Below are 21602 nucleotides of genomic sequence, written 5' to 3' on the forward strand. Positions count from 1 at the left end.
TGGCTGCCGCCTGGGACCTATTTACATCAAGCGCGCACGCAGGCGCGCCGGCCGCCTCCGTCTGGACAAGGGCGCGGAGGGGGGCGCGGCGCTGTGCTCCGGTATGCTAGCTCGTGACCTCGGCGGTTCAAAAGGGCAGATGCCCCTCAAACGCTGGAAATGAAAGAGTAGCGTCAGCATGGGAACTCCTGGACACTTCCCTCCTTCCTCTCATTACCCCTTGCCCTGCTTGCTGAAGATCCAAGCAGAGCCCGGAGCAGGGGGGTGGGGCTCTGTTCCAATTCTTTCCATTGAACCCTGGCATCTAACTTGGTCCCTTTGGGAGGGCAGGGATGCCTCAAAGGAGGGAAATCGATTTCTATGCCGTCTTTGTCAACTTTGTCTATCTTAAATTTTACATGAATAGGGAGGTCTCATTTTCCAAGGGGTTAAAAAACATAGACCATAGACCCGCAGTATCAGCAGTATATGGGAACTAAGTAGAAACGCACAATCTTGGGCCCCCATTAGGCCACCTAAGCCCGAATCGAGATTTTTAAGGAAGTCCCCAGGCGATTCACATGCACCTTAACATTTGGAAAGCCAGCGTTGCTCTAACTATTCCACGATAAGCTTTCTGCTTACTTAAATCAATTTTATAAGCACCCACTGCATGCTAGATGCTGTGTGAGAGAGCTGGGGCAGCAGCAGGATATAACAGTGGCTACAACCTGGGAATATAATCATTGCAGGGGGCGGAAAGATGTTACAGTGAGAATTCCCCACCCTTGTGGAGATTGCTAAGTGTAACATTTCTTCTCCCACCCTTCCTAAGAGAATAGTGATGAATGCAAGCATCAGGAAGCCTAGATCCTTTGCTTTTCACTTGACATATGCCCTCCTTCCAGGAGTCTGACACAAGCACTGCGATCAGTGGGTCTCACATCACTATCTTGTGAACTTAGCTGTGTGTTTCATCAACCAGCCCAGTCACTTCGAAATCACAATCCTTTGGTCCTCAGATTCCTCATATGAAAAGGAGAGGTTTGTGTTAGTGATCTTTTGGATCCAGGACTAAATTTGTGAAGCAAGGACGTGCTTGGTATATACCACCTGCTATAAGATACCCTTTTTCTCCTCTTTCTTTTGGTCAGAGGGTGTGTGTGTGTGTGTGTGTGTGTGTGAGAGAGAGCAAGAGAGAGAAAGCGTGTCAAAAGGGCATGATCATGCTGCTATCCTTTTGTCCTCCATTTCTTCATCCCGTGAAGATCCCAGGCATACACATGCATTCCCAGCATGTTTTTCCCAAGCTATCTGGCTGTGATTCAAACTGTGGTTGACCATGTGGGATCCAGCTACCTCCGCACAGTGGTTAACTGCTGTTCTGCATGCTGGCTCTCTTTTCTTTATTTTAATATTTTATGTAATTTTATTTATTTATTATTATTATTTTCCAGTTTGATCATAGAGAGAGAAAGCAAGCCACCAGGACTTCAGCTGCAGTCGGTCGTGTGGGAGCCCAATGCCGTAATCCACCATACTGCCTGCTGCAACTCCCCACACCCCCTTTCCTTTTTAAAAACAGATTATCTGGGACCCGAACTTTGGGCATAAGAGAAAAATCTAGGAGACCACATTTTGCTTTCAACCTGAAATTTTATTCTGGCATTGGCACCAGATTGCCTCAATTTAATCCTAGCCCTGCCGCTCATAGTTCCGTGGCCTTGGGTGATGAACTAGTTTCCTACTGCTTCTGAAAAAAAAATTACCTCTGATGTGGTTTAAGGCAACACAAATTTATTATCTTACAGTTCTGGAGGCCAGAAGTGTGAGATCAGTTTCACTGGGCTAAAATCAGGGGTGACAATCCTGGGAGCTGCAGGGGGAAATCTACTTTCTTACCCTTTCCAGCTTCTCAGAGCTGCCTTTATTCCTTGGCTCTTGGCCACATCACTCCCACTGCTTCTATCTCTTTCTGATTCTTTGAAGGATCTTTGCGATTATGTTGGGCCTAGCCAAATAGCCCAGGCTAATATCCCATCTCAAAATCCTTAATCACATCTGCTAAGTCCCTTTTACCCTGTAAGATAACAGATTCACAGGTTCTGAGGATTGGGACATGGACGTCTTTTGGAAGAAACTATTCGGCCTATCACAGGAAAGGTCCTCAAACCATCTGGGCCTCAGTTTCTTCATATGTAGAACGTGGACAGCATTCTCTGTGAGCTAATCCTCATAAATGTGTTAATTAATGTCAAAATGTTTCGAAAACATTTGGTACATAGTAAGTTTGGCATTTATCAACTATTTTTCTTCTTTTTTATTTTTAGGAAAATGAAGGATAACTTCAGGGTTAGAAAGTGAATAATTTTTCCCACTTTTCCTATGCTTACCTTACTTGACCCATACTCAAAACACTGGATGAGTCAGTTGGTCCACAGTGACAATATATATTGGCAATGTTATCTCATTGACTTTTTCATTATTTACCAGTTCCATTATGCAAGCTACTATGTTAGGTATTATTATTGCCACTTTAGCAGCTTTCTTGCTTAATGAACCCACCAACCAGCCTTGCTGAATAACCCAGTCTGCCTCAGTCCCCACCTTTCTTCAAGGTTTTATTTTTAGAGAACTTTTTTCTTTTTTCTTTTTGCTTTGTTTTTGTTTTTGTTTTTGTTTTGTTATAGGACATGTGTGCTTGCTGGAGAGACAGAGAGAGAGAGAGAGAGGAGGTAGAGAGAGAGAGAGACAGAAAGCAAGAAATCACCTCCAGGGGCTGGGGGTAGACACATTGCAATCACTTCTCCTCTATTCTCCTCTCGGGATTTTGAGCATGCACACACACGTGCCCGGGGTCCGGGACTCGAACAGTCAACCATGTAAGACTCCAGCAACATAGCCATTACACCATCTGCGGACCCCTTAATTTTTTTATTGACAGAGAAAGAAGCACCCTCAACCAGATTTCATGCTGTTATCCTCTCCCTACTTCCTGATCAGCCAGTATCAGGAGCATGTGCGTATGCCCAGTGCGTATAGGTTGACGTGAGAACTGAACCTTGATCATATAGCTTGCAGCATTGCAGAGAGATGTGCTATCACTGCACCATCACAGCAGAGTTACTCAGTCCTCACCTCAAGGTGCCAGTGCTAGTTATAATTTTATATTTTTCTCAATACCTGGTATGATCTAATTTGGTTAGCTATTTGATGTTTGCTGATTGTGTCCCCTCACTAGTATAAAAGTCCTTTGAGAGCAAGGAATCCGTCACTTTGAATCTCAGTAGAGAGAGAAATGTCTGACACACGGTATGTGCTCAAAAAATACATTTGTTCAGGACCAGCAGTTAGCGTAATGGCTATGTCGCTGGACTCCCATGTAGTTGACTGCAGTTCGAGTCCCAGACCTGGTGGCTTAAACTTACACTGGGCGCATGTGCATGCATGCCCAAGATCCCGAGAGGAGAATGGAGGAGAAGGGATTACAGTGTGGCCATCCCCTCGGGGGGTGATTTCTTGCTTTCTATCTCTATGTCTCTCTCTGTCTCTCTCTGTCTTTCTGGTGAGTGCATGCGCCCTATAGCAAAAACCTCTCCAAAAAAGAAAAAAATATATTTGTTGGCCCACTACACCTTTAGAGGCTGAGCGTTCCCACACAGCAATCCTTGCCCTGACCCCAGAGGGAGGAGAAATTAGCAGGTCTTGTTACAGTCAGAGCTTTCTAGAGATCTGTCTTGATACTCAGGATGCTACAAGATTTATAGTAAAGTAACAAGAGAACTTGGTAACAGACAAATGACTTGGCCTTGAATTTGGGCTATTCCACTCTGAAGATACAATATTGAATAAGTCGTTTAACTTCAGTCTTTTCATTTTTGAAACAGGAACAAAATTCTGTAGACCAATATTAATATGTACACCCTGTTCGAACTCCTTAAGGAGTTATTAATGTTTTCATCCTCTCAACATGATCATTTACAGCAACGTTTGCTGACCCCTTCACAATATAGAAATCAGAGTAAACAAAAAATTACATTCTCTTGTTCTCTAATGATTCAACATGGAGTAAAGCATTTAACACTACTTCAGCTTTTTCCATCAGTGAAATCAGGATAAGTGTTATTAACTACTTTTTATATATGCACCTTAACCCTATATCCTTCGAGAATTTTTCTAAAATTCTTTTTATCTCATCAACTATGCTTTTTTTTTTTTTTTTGGAGAGGTTTTTTTTTTTTTTTTTCGCTATAGGGAGCGTGCGCTCGCCAGACAGACAGAGAAAGACATAGAGACAGAAAGCGAGAAATCACCCCCCAGGGGGGATGGTCACGCCGCAATCCCTTCTCCTCCATTCTCCTCTCGGGATCTTGGGCACGCACGCACACGCGCCCGGCGTGAGTTTTAAGCCACCGGGTCCGGGACGTGAACCACGGTCGACTACGTGGGAGTCCAGCGACATAGCCATTACGCTAACTGCTGGTTCCCTCATCAACTATGCTTTTAAAAATCCTAGAAACTTCAACCTCTTTTGGTGAGTTTAATCATCCAGACCTCACGCATACTTGATGACTTTGACTTTGGATTGCAGGCATTGTCTAAAATTGAAACTTAAGTGAAGCACTGAGAACCATGCATTTGTAATATATTGGTTATAGTTCCTGTTCTTTCCCAGGAGCACAGTCCCCTGAATTTATTGTATTTTTCTTAAAGTTTTGATCTTCTGTTCACAGCTCTGAAGGACTTTCCAGTTTCTTTGGATTGACTGTTTCCAAGAAGAGATTGCCTGCTTGCCCTTCACAAGTATTCATCCTTGGAAATGTCAGGAGAAAACTGACTTCATCTTTCCACTTTCCTTTTCTTTTTTATCCTGAACAAATAGAGCTCCTGAGAAACAAAATCATCCAAATACACCAGTATGGAGATTTGTACCAAGTAATGCCAGTCTTCTGGATGCTACAGGATTAGTGAAGACATAACCTTTGAAGGCAAGCACGGGCTTTTTCATTTGATTTGTTCCATGTTCTCAGACCACTGTGACAGCTAGACTAAAGGACACTCATCAACTGCACCTGTCATGTGCTGAGTTCATCCACAACTGCAATTTGGATATTTACACTGACTCATTGTGCAATGACCTTGGCCAGTTGGACACCTGCTCTGCAGAATCCATTATCTATTCCAACTCAGGGTGGGAGTAAAGCTGCTCTGCTTGCCTGAATGCAACCTTCAACTTCAAAGTAATACAGTTTTCACAAAAGGATGTAGGAGTAAAGTACAGGTGGGGATAAAGCTGGGTTAAATTGTAAAACTGACCTTTGCACAGCAAGCTGTTCTTGACCTGGGAAGGCATGGTGATCTGAAACATGATATGAATTCTCAATCCAGGCTTAAAAGAGCTCAGACACCTCAGAATTGAGCTCTTCAGTAAACAGGTGACAGGGAGTACCACTAGTGTTTTCCTTATTTTTCAAGGTAAATGTGGGGTAAACTCTGTTGTAGACGAACAGTGGCTGATAGCATCCAAGAGTTAGCTTCCCTCCTTTCCTTCCCCAAGCACCAGAATGTTAAAAGCTATATTTATAGAAGAAGCAATAGGCCTTAGCTGCTGATTCATGAATCCCCTAAAAAAGATGAAATCACCATTATTTATTTCCTTCTGATGAGCTGCAGAAAAATGCAGTCAGCTGTCTTAGGAGTTAAATAGTTGATGAGCTGGAATTATGACTATTAACACTTGCTGTAATCCTGAAATGTTCTAAAATCAACCTTCCAAATCAGTCAAATAGCCACTTCATTCAAGGAAGAACATTCATCCAATTGATTTATTTTACTGAATCTGCCAATTTTGAATACATTCCAATACCAGATATTAATCAAATTGTCTAATTAATAAATTCAACTGACTGGCAGATTTAAAAATTATTGACTGATTGATTTGATTGGTGTTTGAAAATCATTGCTTCATTTGTCCACATAGCTTGTCCCTAATGGCAATGGTAATTTTAGTTATAGACTCCCAGTATAGTGGGGTATAAGATTGTTGTAGTACCCTCATCCTAGGAAATTGCTTTTAGCAATTTACTCCTCACAATCTTTTTTTGTTTTGGTTTTTGGTTTCTACCATAGGTCATGTGTGCTCACCAGAGAGAGAGAATGAACATGAGAAATCACTCTCCCTGGGGATAGCCATGCCACAGTCCCTTCTCCTTCATTCTCCTCTCAGGATTTTGGGCACATACGCACATGTGCCTGGCATGATTTTCAAGCTGCCAGGTCTGTGACTCAAACTGTAGTCAGCCATGTGGGAGTCCAGTGCCTTAACCGCCATGCCACATGCTGGCCCCTCACAATCACGTTATTTAGAGTGCCTTGTACATTGCCTGACATATCAAAAACACTCAACAAACACCTGCTAAATGAAGCAGTGACTGAAAAATCGTTCACATTTTTGTATCTTTTAACTTCACTAGGTTGCCCAACCTTCACTCCTTTCCCTTTGTGGGTTTTAACAATGTTGTCAACAATGGTCAAAGACCATAGGTGTGGTCTGCCAAGTATCAGCTACCTTTCTTAATCACTCTGATTTCTAGTTCGATAGTCTCTAAAATGAGAATAAATGTTTTTCCATGTTTACTTCACAAAGTTGTCGAATGCATGAAACAATGTTATATGTGTTTTTTTAAATACATTAACAGTACCTCCCAAGTGTGGGTCATTAGAGCTAGATCACAATTTCTTTAAGTCAACAGCATCATGCTTTGTGGAGTGATACATTTCTCAATCAAATAAAATTTCTGCATTAAAAATGTTCTGTTTATATTCATGGTGAGCACATTTAAAAAAAGAGATTACCACAGTGAATAATGTGTTATTTGAGTTTGCAATTTAAATACATTTAACTCTACTAGTGCCATAAACTTAATTGCTTTCTCTGAGCTCACAATGACAAACATATGAAGAACAAAAAGTACTGTGAATAGATGTAGGTGAAATTCTTTGCAACAAAGTAAAATGCTAGTGATGATGGGAATTAGAACCTTTATGTCCAAATTGATTTCTTTGACATGTTGAGTGCTGTTGAGTTAATAAGACAAAGCTGCCCTCATTTGAGTACTCTGAAGCAGGGCTTTGAGATGGGGAGAGTGTGCACTTCCTTGGTACATGATCCCAGGAAGCAGTGGTAAGGGTACAGGAGAAGTGAAACTGGCAAAACCAATATTAAGGTGCATTACTATGGTCAGTGCTGTGAACCACAGGGCAAATTCCACCAGGACCTCCAGAGAAACATACAGAATGCCTCCCAGAATTGTCTACCCCAAGGAGGTGGTAGTGGCATTGCAGAATTTATCTGTGAGTTTCCATCCTCAAGGTTGAAGCTTGCCACTATGTTTTCATGGGTGTTCATGGTGTTGTAAAATATAGTCACCATGAAAAAAGTCACAGCTTGCATGTAACTGTCCACCCACCTGTCCTTGGAATCAGAGGTATGAACAAGAAGATGCAAGGCAGGGAATCAGAGATATCTAATAGAAATGCGCCTGGCCATTCAGCCTTAACCTGTGACAGTGAAGTTAGCCCTACTTGATGTGGCAAGTTGGTCAAAGTGATAACAGAAACTACTTCAGTACTCCTTTGCTGACCTTGTTCATCTTTGAAAACGATGTTACTTTATGTCCCAAGATTTTCAGTTCTTTAGATAAGTAAGGCTTGGGTGTGGGAATAAGATAAGAACATTTACCCAGCACTGGATAATAATTTCTCCTGACCAAGCCTTTATTCAACAGTGTTACCAGTCATTCTATTGTAGATAGACCATGGGAAAGAAAAAAAGAAAGAAAGAAAGACAGAAAGAAAGAAAGAAAGAAAGAAAGAAAGAAAGAAAGAAAGAAAGAAAGAAAGAAACCTGTTTACCAGTAGAACAAAATTTCACCATAGATTTTGCAAACTTAGGGGCTGTGGAAATACTTGTATCACTTGGATATTTCTAAATACTTTGCCACTGTCCGTAAGATTTTAAGATTTTTAAAAGGTTCAAGAGTTTAAGCAAAATGGAGAATCTGTACATAGGCCTCCACTTGAAGCTTGAGACATAATGGATCCAGGTACTTGAACTTGACATTTTGTGAAGACTTCTAACCTCTCATTGTAAGGTGAGTTATCCTTGATTCATATTCTGCAACCAACTCAACCAAGGTAGTAGCTCATTTTATCATCTCTACCTTCAAAAGTATCTCAAATCCAACCACCGTCACTGCCACCTTATCCAGAGCCACCATATTCTGTGACTTTATCTTCAGTAATAACTTCCTCACTAGTGTGCTGCTACCATTTTCCTTCTCTGCATACAGCTAGCTCTCCAAATAGTGATGCTTAACAATAAGTGAGACTGTGAGTATCCACTGCTCAAAGCCTCCAATAACTTTTCATCACACTTAGAAAAGTGCAGCATTGTATGTGTGAGTCTTTAAAATCTTACAGAATTAGAACCAGCAGATAGCATAATGGACTTCCACATGGCCAACTGTGATTTTCGGACCTGGAGTCTTGAAACTCACACCATGTGCATTTACGTGCATGCCCAAAATCCTGAGAAGAGAATGGAGGAGAAGGGATTGTGGTGTGGCCATCCCCCCTGGAAGGTGATTTCTTGCTCTGTCTTTCCATCTCTTTCTGTCTCTCTGCTGAGCGCTTGCACCGTATAGCAAAAATCTCTCCAAAAAAAAAAATAATTACAGGATTTGGCCCTGGCTCTCTCTCTTCCTCTCTCACTATGTCCTAGCCACAGGGCCTTATTATTTCTCAAACCTGCAACCACCCTCACCTGGACCGTGGGGCCTCCTGCAGATCATCAGGTAACTCATTCTTTTTACATTCATGAGGCCTTTGCTCAGAAATCTTCAAAGAAGTCTTCAGAGAGGCCTTCCCTGATCTTCCCATCTAAAATGGCACCTTACTCTTTATTCTTGCTTCCTGCTTAATTTTTATGCAGGCTCTTGTTATTATATGTGTGTTTATTGGATTGTTTGTTCATCATTGGCCTTTCCTTTGAGAATAGAGGTTCTGTAAGAGTAGACCTAGGTGTTCACCACTATGTTCTACAGTGCTGGGAGCAGTGCCCAGAACATGGATGTGTAATGAATAATGTGGACTGGTTTTTCTCTAGGTCTCTTGGCTTATTATACCTAACCACCTTCGTGATTTTTTTTTTCTTTTTTCTGTTGACCAAGTGAACTATTCTGTGAACAGGTCTTTAATGAATTATCAGAACAACTATAGAGAACCCCACTCCTACTCTCTCTCTATGCCTGCCTTCCTTGCTTTGGGAGCTTCTTTTAGGGCTCTGCCAGATAGAAAACATCAATCTTCCCAAGGGCTTTTACCTTAGAAAAGGTATACATTTGTGTGAGTGTGTGTGCCTGTTTGTGTGTCCTATTAGTCATGTTTTCCTCTGCCTCAGTTTGCCTATCAATTTAATTATATCTCCCTTCCATCTTCTAAAAATATATCCAAATCTCTATCTCATAGGTCATAGGTCCTTCTCAAAGCCATATGTATTTATTACTTCTGTAACATCTCTTTTGTCATTCCAATAGGAATCTATGAGAAGGGGTAAATGTATGTATCCCATCTGCCACCTTGAGCCACAAGCTGCTGGCCAAGAGTTTACAAAGTATAAAACTGTTGGGAATGTGTTATTTTTAATGTGAGTGGGCCAGCCTATAGCCAAATGGTTTAAGAGAGCAGGATCCCACATAGCCCACCACAGTTTAACTCTTGGCTTTCACTGTTTTTGGAAAACACACTAAGCACATATGTGTGCATACTCAAAATTCTGACAGGATGGAAAAATGGAGAAGGGATTGTGATATAACCACATCCCATTGAGGGGATTCTCTCTGTCTTCTCTCTCTCTCTCTCTCTCTCTTTCTCTCTCCTCTCCCTCGCACATGAGCCCTCTGAAAATTAAAAACAAAAAGAAAAGAAAAGAAAAGAAAAGAAAAGAAAAGAAAAGAAAAGAAAAGAAAAGAAAAGAAAAGGAAAGGAAAGAAAAGAAATTGTACAATATGAAGGAGTATTCCAGGGACTTAACCAAAAGTGGTCCGGAGTCCGTAAGGTTTGGGATAGTGGAATTTGGTTTAAGGCTAGTAAAGAGAAACTGTCCAGTGCTATTCTGGTACTTACCTTCCAGGTGGAGTTCTGATGGATAGAATTAAAAGGTACCATAAAGAACCAGAACCTAAAGATTAAATCAATAATCTTTCCGCAGCATTTGAAGTGGGCATGTATGACAAATAAATGAAACTTTTCATAACAATTTTGTTAAAATCTCCTAAAACTAAAAGCGAAATATACAAAATACAGGTTGCCATTTCTCATGTACCTAGAACTGTATGTGAGAAGGAAGTAACTAGCATGTTATTGACATTCTTTAATTCTTCAGATGTACTTTAATCTCATAATAAATACTTCCCTTCCAGATCAAAAAATAAAGTCATCATAAATGCGTTTACCTTGCTTGGCATCTGTTAAAAGTTCTTGTAGTAGTCTTCATTAAGATTATGCATTGATTTGCCAGGTATCCATTTAAAGTTCTTTGATCAAGGGGCAGATCAGCATAGCCTTTCACATATCAAGGCCATTTAGTCCTATTAAAAGGGTAAATCGCATAATGTGTTGTTTAGCTGTGTATAAATCACAGCTGTATTTTATTAAAGTAAAGCACATTTGGCTGTTCATCAACACTCAATCAATTACTTGCAATATAAAATGTAATTCAAGATGCATACTTATGTACAACACCAAATGTAGCCCTCAGAGCAAGGAGGGAGGAGAAAAATGTTCCTTGACATCACAAATAATAGTATTTTATTTTAATATCCTAAAATGACTTTATAAAAGAGACATTAATAATGGACTAAGTCTTGGCTGTACAAAGTATGGTCCACAGATCAGCAGCATTGGCATCACCAGGGAACTGGTTAGGAATGCTAAATCTCAGGCTTTGCCCCAGTCCTATGAAATCAAACTCTGCCTTCCAGCAAGATCCCCAGATGATTTGTGTGCACATTAAAGCTTGAGAGTCACTCTGTAAATCTCTGCTTCTCATATTTGGCTGCACTTTTGTATCATCTGGGGAGTTTAAAAAAATATTGAGGTTCTTATATAATTAGTATGGGATGTGACCTGGGCATTGAGAGTTTGAAATACTCCCCAGGATCTGAATTTAGGAATTGGTGCTTTTAAAGATGAAACTCAACATCATCTTCATTGTGCAATAATATGAAGAAGTACTAGTTATTTTTTTGAATAAGGCAGTGTCCTGAAAGCAAACATGGGAACTGTAATGACTGGAAATATTGTGTCCCATGATCACATTTACACTGATCAGTTTAGCAAATTAGCAGAATAATAGAGGATGGGACAGAGTGTTAGCAGAGAAGGGTAAGACTTGAAACATGGGGCGAGTCTTAGTAGGCTAACCCTGGGAAGTACCAGAATATAGGGTCTTCAGGACCAGCAGTTAGCGTAATGGCTATATCACTGGACTCCCACATAGTAGACTGTGGTTCAAGTCCCAGACCCGGTGGCTTAAACTCACGCCAGGCACATGTGTGTGCGTGCCCAAGATCCCGAGAGAATGGAGGAGAAGGGATTGTGGCATGGCCATCCCCCCTGGGGGGTGATTTCCTGCTTTCTGTCTCTCTGTCTCTCTCTGTGTGTCTGGCGAGCGCATGCGCCCTATAGCAAAATTCTCTCCCCCCCCCAAAAAAAAAGAATATAGGGTCTTCAATAGCAAGGGTGCAGTATATAAACTAGTGTGGTTAGCAAGGGGTCAGCATCAAATTGACTTTTAGAAAATTGAGACTCCAGGAAACTAAAAGTGATTCTTTTGTGCCCCCTGCCCTGTTGAGGGCATTGATATATGCACATGTCACCTAAAGAAATCATAAAAAGAAGAGGGGAAAGCCAGGCATTATCACTATCTTAGCCTGAATCTTCATTATCTCTTGATTGTTTTATAGCACTAAACTCGTAACTGGTCTCGCTGCTTCTCATCATCCCACCATCCCATCCATCTTCCACATGTTGCCAGAGTGACCTTTCAAGGGTATGATTCTGGTCCCATCATTCCCTTGTTTCAAAAACACTCGAAACACAGCCCGTTGCATGATTACATGAAATATAGCCTCCTTAGCATAATGGGTATGAAGGAAGCTAAGAGTTATTGTGTATTAGATACTGCTTTTATTTTTCAAACCAAATCTGAAATGTAGCATTACTAATACCACTGTAGTGATGAAAAAACTAAAAGTTGTTTCTCAGGACAAAAATGTTAATGGGAGAGACAAAATTGGAGCTTTGATCTGCCTAAATATTCACTATCTCTCTAGCATGTGAGATCAGAATCATACCTTTGAAAGATCACTTCCTAGACTCACCTCCCAACTTTTTTCCCTGTAACATAGATTTTCTCCACAGACATTAAACACCCCCCAAAACACATCATGCTTATTGCTATTCCTTTAAAATTTAATTTTATTTTATGCCTACATACTTTTTGAACATGATGTTTCTTGTTTGTAGAATGCCCACATTTTTTTAAAAAATCATTGAACTCTTATATAACATCCCAAATTCAGTATTATTTCCTACAGAAAGCATTTCCTAAACCCTTCAAATAGGGTTTTTCTCTCTTTCTTTGATGTAATTATAGTACTTTCCATGTGCCCTATTAGCCCTGGGGGGTGATTTCCGGCTTTCTGTCTCTCTGTCTCTCTCTGTGTGTCTGGCGAGCGCATGCGCCCTATAGCAAAATTCTCTCCCCCCCCCAAAAAAAAAGAATATAGGGTCTTCAATAGCAAGGGTGCAGTATATAAACTAGTGTGGTTAGCAAGGGGTCAGCATCAAATTGACTTTTAGAAAATTGAGACTCCAGGAAACTAAAAGTGATTCTTTTGTGCCCCCTGCCCTGTTGAGGGCATTGATATATGCACATGTCACCTAAAGAAATCATAAAAAGAAGAGGGGAAAGCCAGGCATTATCACTATCTTAGCCTGAATCTTCATTATCTCTTGATTGTTTTATAGCACTAAACTCGTAACTGGTCTCGCTGCTTCTCATCATCCCACCATCCCATCCATCTTCCACATGTTGCCAGAGTGACCTTTCAAGGGTATGATTCTGGTCCCATCATTCCCTTGTTTCAAAAACACTCGAAACACAGCCCGTTGCATGATTACATGAAATATAGCCTCCTTAGCATAATGGGTATGAAGGAAGCTAAGAGTTATTGTGTATTAGATACTGCTTTTATTTTTCAAACCAAATCTGAAATGTAGCATTACTAATACCACTGTAGTGATGAAAAAACTAAAAGTTGTTTCTCAGGACAAAAATGTTAATGGGAGAGACAAAATTGGAGCTTTGATCTGCCTAAATATTCACTATCTCTCTAGCATGTGAGATCAGAATCATACCTTTGAAAGATCACTTCCTAGACTCACCTCCCAACTTTTTTCCCTGTAACATAGATTTTCTCCACAGACATTAAACACCCCCCAAAACACATCATGCTTATTGCTATTCCTTTAAAATTTAATTTTATTTTATGCCTACATACTTTTTGAACATGATGTTTCTTGTTTGTAGAATGCCCACATTTTTTTAAAAAATCATTGAACTCTTATATAACATCCCAAATTCAGTATTATTTCCTACAGCAAGCCTTTCCTAAACCCTTCAAATAGGGTTTTTCTCTCTTTCTTTGATGTAATTATAGTACTTTCCATGTGCCCTATTAGCTTTCCATATTGTTTTATAAATAATTGTATGTATTTTTTCCTATTATAAAGTGATGTTCTTTAGGCTATGAATCATGTCTTAATCATTTTCATAATCAGCATCTTCTTCACTTTGGGATCCATATCAATCAGCTTGAGCTCAGTATGCTGCATAACAAATTACCTCTCAAATAGTAGTGGCATACAATAGCAAAGAAGTATTTCTTGCTTATCATATCATGAGTACATTATGGGCTCTGCTTCATGTTGTCATTACCACAAGACTAGGCCGATAGACAAATTTTCATCGAGAATATGGATAGTTTTGTGAAAAAGTAATAAAATGATCTATGAGTTGGTAAATTTTATGCTTGGGATTGATACATACCACTTCTACTCATATTTTATTGGCTAAAACAACTTCCATGGCTGCTACTAATTTCAACAGGGCCATGAAATACAGTTTTACTACAGAGATGAACCTTTCAAGTTACATGACCAATCCAATGTCAATGAAACAGGGATATCTAAGCTTCCTTCCAATAAGAGGAAGCAATAACAATACCATCTATCAGAGGGCCACTCATGTCACCTATACTACAGAAACTTGCCCTATTCATCACACAATGAAGTCACTATGCAAATTTGCATTGTATTCATTTAAAATATTAAAGCACCAAAATATTAATGAAACCCTACTGTAAGCATAAAATGTGAAATAACAAAAATTTCTTACATTAATAAATTCACTCAAAAATCACATAATTTCAAAACTACAAGGCCAAGTGAATTGAAAACTCTGCTATTTCCCTGTGGCAGCGCTATTTTAGCTGGTACTTGCAAATGTCATTATCTTTTGTCAGAAGTGGCCTTTAATTATATGAGCCATAAAAGAACACATTTCTTACATACAGTTTCACCTATTGTAGGCAAACAATACACGTTTCAACCCCCTTCCACTATTAAAAATGTAATTTCCAATTTCAACCCTTAAATGACCACCAAACTACTTCCACAGAGGCAAGTCCAGTCGGTTTTTTCTTCTCATTCGTACAAGGAATGTAAATATAGTGCTAAGATTCAGAGTCAGTTTTGAAGATTAGATGGGTTACAACATCAGATTTAAAATCAGGGTATATAGTATTTTCCTGGCTAATATAAGAGGTCAGTGCTGTACTGATTCTACTTTCCATTATTCATCCAATTAACAAACAAACAAAGTGGTCCCAGAAACTTTTTCCTTTTTTGTCAATAAGACTAAGAAGATTAAATTCCACTTAACAAATGTTACCCTCCCCCCAAAAAAAGAAAAAGAATAAGAAAGAAGAAAATGATTTTTTTTTTTGGTCAAACATACACCTTTTATGATTAACATAGCAATATCCTGACACATCTATCCCAAAGTATATTCATAATGTTAACATATGGGGCCAGCTGCTGTTGTGGTAGTTAAGGTAGCTAGATTCCACATGACTGACTAAGCATGGGCCCACCACTTTGAAAAACATACTGGGTATGCATGCATGCATGCCCCAAAACCAAAAAGGAGGCAGAAATGGAGAAGAGTTTGCAGCCTAACCATTCCCCATGGGGGAGTGCTTTCTTGCTCTCTCTCTCTTTCTCCCTCTGTCTCTCTCCAACAAATACATATGCCAGCTGACAAATTTTAAATAATAATAATGTTAATCTATGACAATGTCAGTGGGTTTAATTACCATGAACCTGCCCTTTCTTGTTCTGTAAGTGCTCCAGAAACATGTTCATGTGCCTTGTTAATTCTACAAACAGTGAGATGCTCCTTCGAAAGATGAGCTGATTACATACAATTTTCTGTAAACCTCATTCTGGAGATAAATTAGACAAACAATTTTTGCCCCCCCCAAGTGAGCACTTAACTTAAATAAAATGATTAAAAATGGTTTATACTTAATACTTTCAAAAAAATTTTACTGACATAACTGAGACACTAAACATATTCAATATAAAAAAAAATCTCAAACTCACTCAGCAAGTGGTGTTTTCCATTATGAGCTGCATGTTTCCCTTTTCATGCATTATTGGATGATGACAGTCTGTTCACTCAACAGATTTTTATTGAGCACCTGGTTTATTCCTAAGTATTTTCCATAGATTATTTCACTTGATTTAAAAATCTAAGGGGATGCTTTCTCTGAAAGCAATTCTTAAGTAAGGCCCTGAAGAGTATATGAGATTTATCAGGGGTAGAGAGAGCCTTTCATGTGGAAGGTATAGCTGAGCGAAACTTCAGGGGGAAAATTAAGGCATGTCGGAAGATCCAAAAAAAATTTAAAAAAGACATGGATGTTACTGGGACAGAGTGAGAGGGAACAAGAGAGGTAAGTAAAAAATCCCATCACCATTTATGGAGATGTTGAGCTAATACACATTTTCTGTATCAAATTTATGAATGTCAATTCATATTTATTTATTTAAATTTTGCCAGAGGGTGAATGCATTTGCCAGAGAGAGAGAGAGAGAGCACGTGCACACTCCATGGGGAATGGCCATGCTATAATCTTGTCTCCATTTTTCCTTTTGGGATTTCGAGCACACATGCACCTGTGTTCAGCCTGGTATTTCAAGTTAATGGGTCCAGAACTCAAACTGCACAGCTGGCCATGTGGGTTCCAACTGCCTTAACCACCAGACCATGGGTTGGCCCAATCTGCATTTATTTAAAAAGAAATCCAGCTCCTCTTTTCCCTGTATTTACAGACATAGGAGAAATTTTTGTGGTGAATATTCTGCAACAAAAATGTGGCAGAACAGAATTATGGAATGGGTCGTGTTTTTCTACAAATTGAACTGAAAAGCACATTCTTTAGGCATATGATTTTTTTCTGGTTATTCTTCATGTATTTTATCTTAATATGTTGTGATGGTAGTTTGAGGGTTTCTACATATTGATAATAGTTCCACATAAATCTTGAAAGGTGAAAAATCCAATCTGAGTAGATTTCCATCTATTAGAGTTCTCTACCATCAAAATATTGTTTGACACAGTTTAGAATTTACAACCAACTTCAGTGAGAATGTGTATTTAACACAGCAGTCAAATCATATCTTATGTTTCAGAACAGTATTTGGTGCTTTTTCCCCTCATTTCCATGTTAAATTGCTGAACAACTATCAGGCCCTTGCGTAATGTTACTTCCTTGATTTTATCCTCTCTGAAATGTATTTCCTTTCAGTTTAAAATTTTTATTTAAAACTCTTGGGATGGTCAAGTCATTTCAATCTCTCTCCCATATCTCTTATTAAAGCTTTAGATGGATAAGGTTAGATTTGTTCGTTTGTGGCAATCAATCATTCAATCCAGAATAACAATACTTTGAATAACATAGGAGTTCATTTCCTTCTCCTCTATAATTAGTCATGGCTGTTAAGGTATCTCTATGTTCATCATGGGCATCCTTCTACCTTCCTTCTTCACCATCACTATATGTCTACTGTCTTAGTTAAAACTACAGCTTTAGCTCTAGTCATCAAATCCACATTCCAGCTAATAGGAAGATGGATGCGACAGGAATAAGCAGTTAAATGTCTTTTCTAGCATAGTTACTAGCTACCATGCTACCATTTTATGTGCATATCATTGAACAGAACTTAGTCACAAAGGCACACCTAGCTGAAAGGAAGACTGGGAGAAATAATCTTTCTTTATTCCATCTAGTCATGAGTCTTGGTAAGCTCAGGGGTTCTATAACTAGAAAAGAATGATAAAATAGGGGATGGATGGTGGCATAGCATTAAATTGCAATGCTCAGGCTGACCCTGTAACACTGTGGTTATGTAGATCCCTCATGACTGACCACAGTTGGAATCCTAGTCCCCACATTGAGGCTTGAAAAGCATGGTGAGTGAGTGTGTGCCTGCCTAAAATCCTGATGGGATAAAGAAATGGATGAAAACAGATTTCAGTGTGGCCAAATCCCACTGGATGGTGTTTTTCCTCCCTCTCTCTGACAAGTGCTTGTGCCCTCTGGAAATTAAAGAAAAACAATACTTAAAAAACAAAATTATAAAAAAGCTTTGGATAGAAAAACTGCAATCCTCCACAAAACTGACCTACATGTGTGTTTAATCCATTCTTCTAGTCAGTCTCTGTATTTTAATTAGAACGTTTAATACATCTATAGTTAATGTAATTACTAATAAAGAATGACTTACTTCTGGAATTTTGCTTTTTACTTATTATGTCATATATTTTTTATTTCTTAATTCCTTCATTACAGTCTTCTCTTCATTTTAATAGCATTTTATTAAGTAATAATTTGATTCCTTCTTGTTTCTTTTATTATTATTTTATTTGTGATTTCCCTGGGGATAATAATTAATATCTCAATTTGCAACAATATAGTTCATATTAATACCAACTTAGAATCAACAGATGTAACACTATAGAGAGATGAGCCATGGTTTTAGGGTCTGAGGAACAGGGTAACCTAAGATTGTTTCTCTAACGAAGATTTACTCCAAAAAATCAAAGAGTAGGGCAAAGAGGCAAATCCAAAACAGTGTCCAGGCAGACTGATGAAATGTAGTTCTAAATCAAAAGATTCTCTAAGTGATTTATTCAAGGAAGGATAATTTGAAGGGAAAATAAGAGATTCCTGTAGCTTAGGTAAACAGATTAATAGAGGCTTTTAAAATATGCCTCCGACCTCAGTCACGGGTGACCAGACAATTGAAATGTTTTAAGCTAATGGTAGTCATCTCAAATTCATTTCTGAATAAAAAGTAGTATACAGAGTATAAGTAATTAAATATTTAATGTTCAGAAATTTCTCTTTTTTCTCCAAAGCATGATTTCATTTAATAAAGTACAAAATTAGGTTTGTAACAAATGATGAAAAATTCTATTTCTAACATTGATGAGAAAACATTTGTAGATAGGAAAATAGATGGACAGCAGTTTATTGTCTATGGACAAGGACACCTAATGTATTTTACCACAGCGAAAAATTCCATACCCTTCCGTTGCATGCATATGCCAAAACAGTGATAACCATGACATTTCAAGCATTATGGAGCCATTATATTTAAAACTGCATCAAGACATATCTCTTCCTATCTGAAATTCAGGACAAATTCTAAATAAGTATCTACAAGGAAGAAAGGGGGGTGGATGCAAAATAAGAATATTTCCAAATAATATTTATTTTTTTCCCAAATTTTAGATTGATCATCAATGTATTTACCACCAGGAAGGGAAGAAGAAAGGAAGGGAACAAAGAAGGAAAGGAAGGAGGAAAAGAGGAAGGAAAGGAGAGATGACTGTAATCTCTAAAGAAAAGTCTAAGATAAATTGCATGGTTTTTTGATAATTAAAATAAATGTTTTACCTTCCAGGTCAAGTATGAAGAGTAAATTGAAGTGTGTTGGTGTTAGTCTTTAAGTATTTATAAGCCTGTAGTCTGACAGAATTATATATATTACCTCAATGAAGTGAGAGGAGAAACATCCAGAGTAACTGGGGATAGCTTCTCTCAACAGAAGGAAGAATGGAGGCATTTTTTTTTTTTCGGAGAGGTTTTCGCTATAGGGCATGTGCGCTCGCCAGACAGACAGAGAGAGACAGAGAGACAGAAAGTGAGAAATCACCCCCCAGGGGGGATGGTCACGCTACAATCCCTTCTCCTCCATTCTTCTCTCGGGATCTTGGGCACACATGCACACGCGCCTGGCGTGAGTTTTTTTAAGCCACCGGGTCCGGGACATGAACCGTGGTTGACTATGTGGGAGTCCAGCGACATAGCCATTACGCTAACTGCTGGTCCCGGGGCATTTTTTTTTTTTAAGGTTTGGGTTGTTGCTGAAGGCTTCTATGAAGGATGTAGGGAGAGTAGGGATCAGTTCTGGACTGGCTAATATTTCTGAAGTGGGATCAGAAGAAGCATCTATTAGCTAGGGATTGAATATCATAATGAGTCAAGGAGGGTTTAACCACTGAATAATCCTTGTAACAGGTACACTGAGTGCATCATTAATAAGAAAGTAGTGGGGCCAGCAAGTGCTGTAGAGGTTAAGGGCACTGGATTCCCACATGACTGACCATGGTTCAAGTCCCGGACCTGGTGTCTGCTTTCTCACTTTCTCTCTCTGGTTAAAATGGAAAATAATAATAATAATGAATAAAGTTAAATAAAATATTTTTTTAAAAGGAAAGCAATAAATAATTGGAGCTGGATGGTTGTTGCGGCCTTTAAAAACTGCTACGTAGCTTTGGGAGAACCAGTGCTTCCTGTTAATTTTGCAATTAACATTGTTTCTGTCCTCCCAGCATGATTAACAACAGAGCTGCTTTTTCTGTTTTAGTCTAAGATTATTTTCTTACTCCCACACAGGTTTTTACTATTGCAGTGTATATAGTCTAGCCAGCTGTTGAATGTCATGTATAATTAAGAGCTTGTTTAGTTTTAACTGGTATTACATTTTTAAAGGTACTCTTTAGTACAAAAGTAAAACAACAAACTACATTCTACTCTTTTGGTTAAATTTAAATTCTCTTTTAAATATTGACTAGGAAGTAAAAGTCAATAGGATCTCCATTGCTCTGTCTTGATCTTAGAGGATATAAAATGTTAGGGTTAATCAAGCTTTTCCGCCAGCAGCTGTGCTGTCTATTTTTAAATCCTTCACACTAGTAAAGAGCTAGTTTCATGTAAAATGTGGTCATAAATAAATTGGCTCAGAGTACCTGCAAACTCCTTGAGGGCAAGGATCTTGTTTTATTCACATTTATCCCTTCTCACAACTTAGCACAAGGCCTTGTATATATGAGTCTCAATAAATATTTGTTGGATTGAATCCTATTTGAAAAAGAACTTTGAGAGCACTATATAAAAGATTGAGTATATTGTAAGACGAAAAAGAGAGAAATGTTGATCTTAACTGTACCTGGAAGTGTGTATGTCATTTTAATGCTTTCCTAACAGCTAGGGGATAATAAATCTCAGAGACAAAACCATGCTCTTTGCTTCAAAGGAAAAGTGAGTTTCCACACAGACTTAGTGAAATGATGTCCTGTTCTTTATTGGATAAATTAAAATTGTATCTTAGTCCCGTTTTATATTCCCACTGATTAATCTAAATTTACTAAATATAGAAATATCTACCAAATTTTAGAGTTAAAATAATAATATTCATCCTTATTACATAACATGACAAAAATCATAGTTAAAATCACTATATTCAGGGCCTGGCAGGTGGTGTGGCAGTTAAGGGCGCTGGACTCCCAAATTGCCAACCATGGTTTGAGTACCAAACCTGGAGGCTTGCTTTCTTACTCTCTCTCTCTCTTTCTCTGTTGGTTGAGGACCGCAACTGCAGGAGGGTAGTCACAAGCCCCCAGGTTGCCCAGGAAATCCCTCAGATAGAGAAGAAGAAACATGAGTGTCTGAGATGAAAATTTGATGAAGATTGGGAACTCTTTCCACCTACACTTCAGGTCGACTCAGATAAGCTAAGAACATATGGAAAAGAGCAACAAAAGAATCCATTAAAAATGTCTTGCGGGGTCAGCAGATGATGTAGCGGTTATGTCACTGGACTCCCACATGGCCGTCTATGGTTCAAGTCCTAATCCCAGGAACTTGAAACTCACACTGGGCATGTGTGTGTGCATGCCCAAAATCCAGGAGGAGAATGGAAGTGAAGGAATTGCAGCATGACCATTCCCCCTGGGGGACGATTTCCCACTTTTTCTCTCACTGTCTCTGTCTCTCTCTCTCCAGTGAGCATGTACACTCTAAGGCAAAAACCTCTAAAAAAAAAAAAAAAAGAGGTCTTGTATGTCAAGCTCAGAAGTTTTTCAA

General features: G+C 38.9%; 1 long non-coding RNA gene across 2 annotated transcripts in view; it reads right to left on the reverse strand.

The window, feature by feature from the left end:
• Positions 1-31: 31 nt before the first annotated feature.
• The window catches only part of LOC102491088 (uncharacterized), a 52480-nt gene continuing 30909 nt past the window's right edge, over positions 32-21602 (reverse strand). The window contains exon 4 of one of the 2 annotated variants that reach the window (XR_003551050.1): positions 32-153. This is a non-coding gene — a long non-coding RNA (uncharacterized LOC102491088). Of the gene's footprint in view, positions 154-10501; positions 10629-21602 lie in introns of those variants that run through there. The other variant, XR_335994.3, reaches the window with a different exon arrangement.

This window comes from Tupaia chinensis, unplaced genomic scaffold (assembly GCF_000334495.1).
Source record: "Tupaia chinensis unplaced genomic scaffold, TupChi_1.0 Scaffold000600_1, whole genome shotgun sequence".
NCBI classification, from domain to species: domain Eukaryota; kingdom Metazoa; phylum Chordata; class Mammalia; order Scandentia; family Tupaiidae; genus Tupaia; species Tupaia belangeri.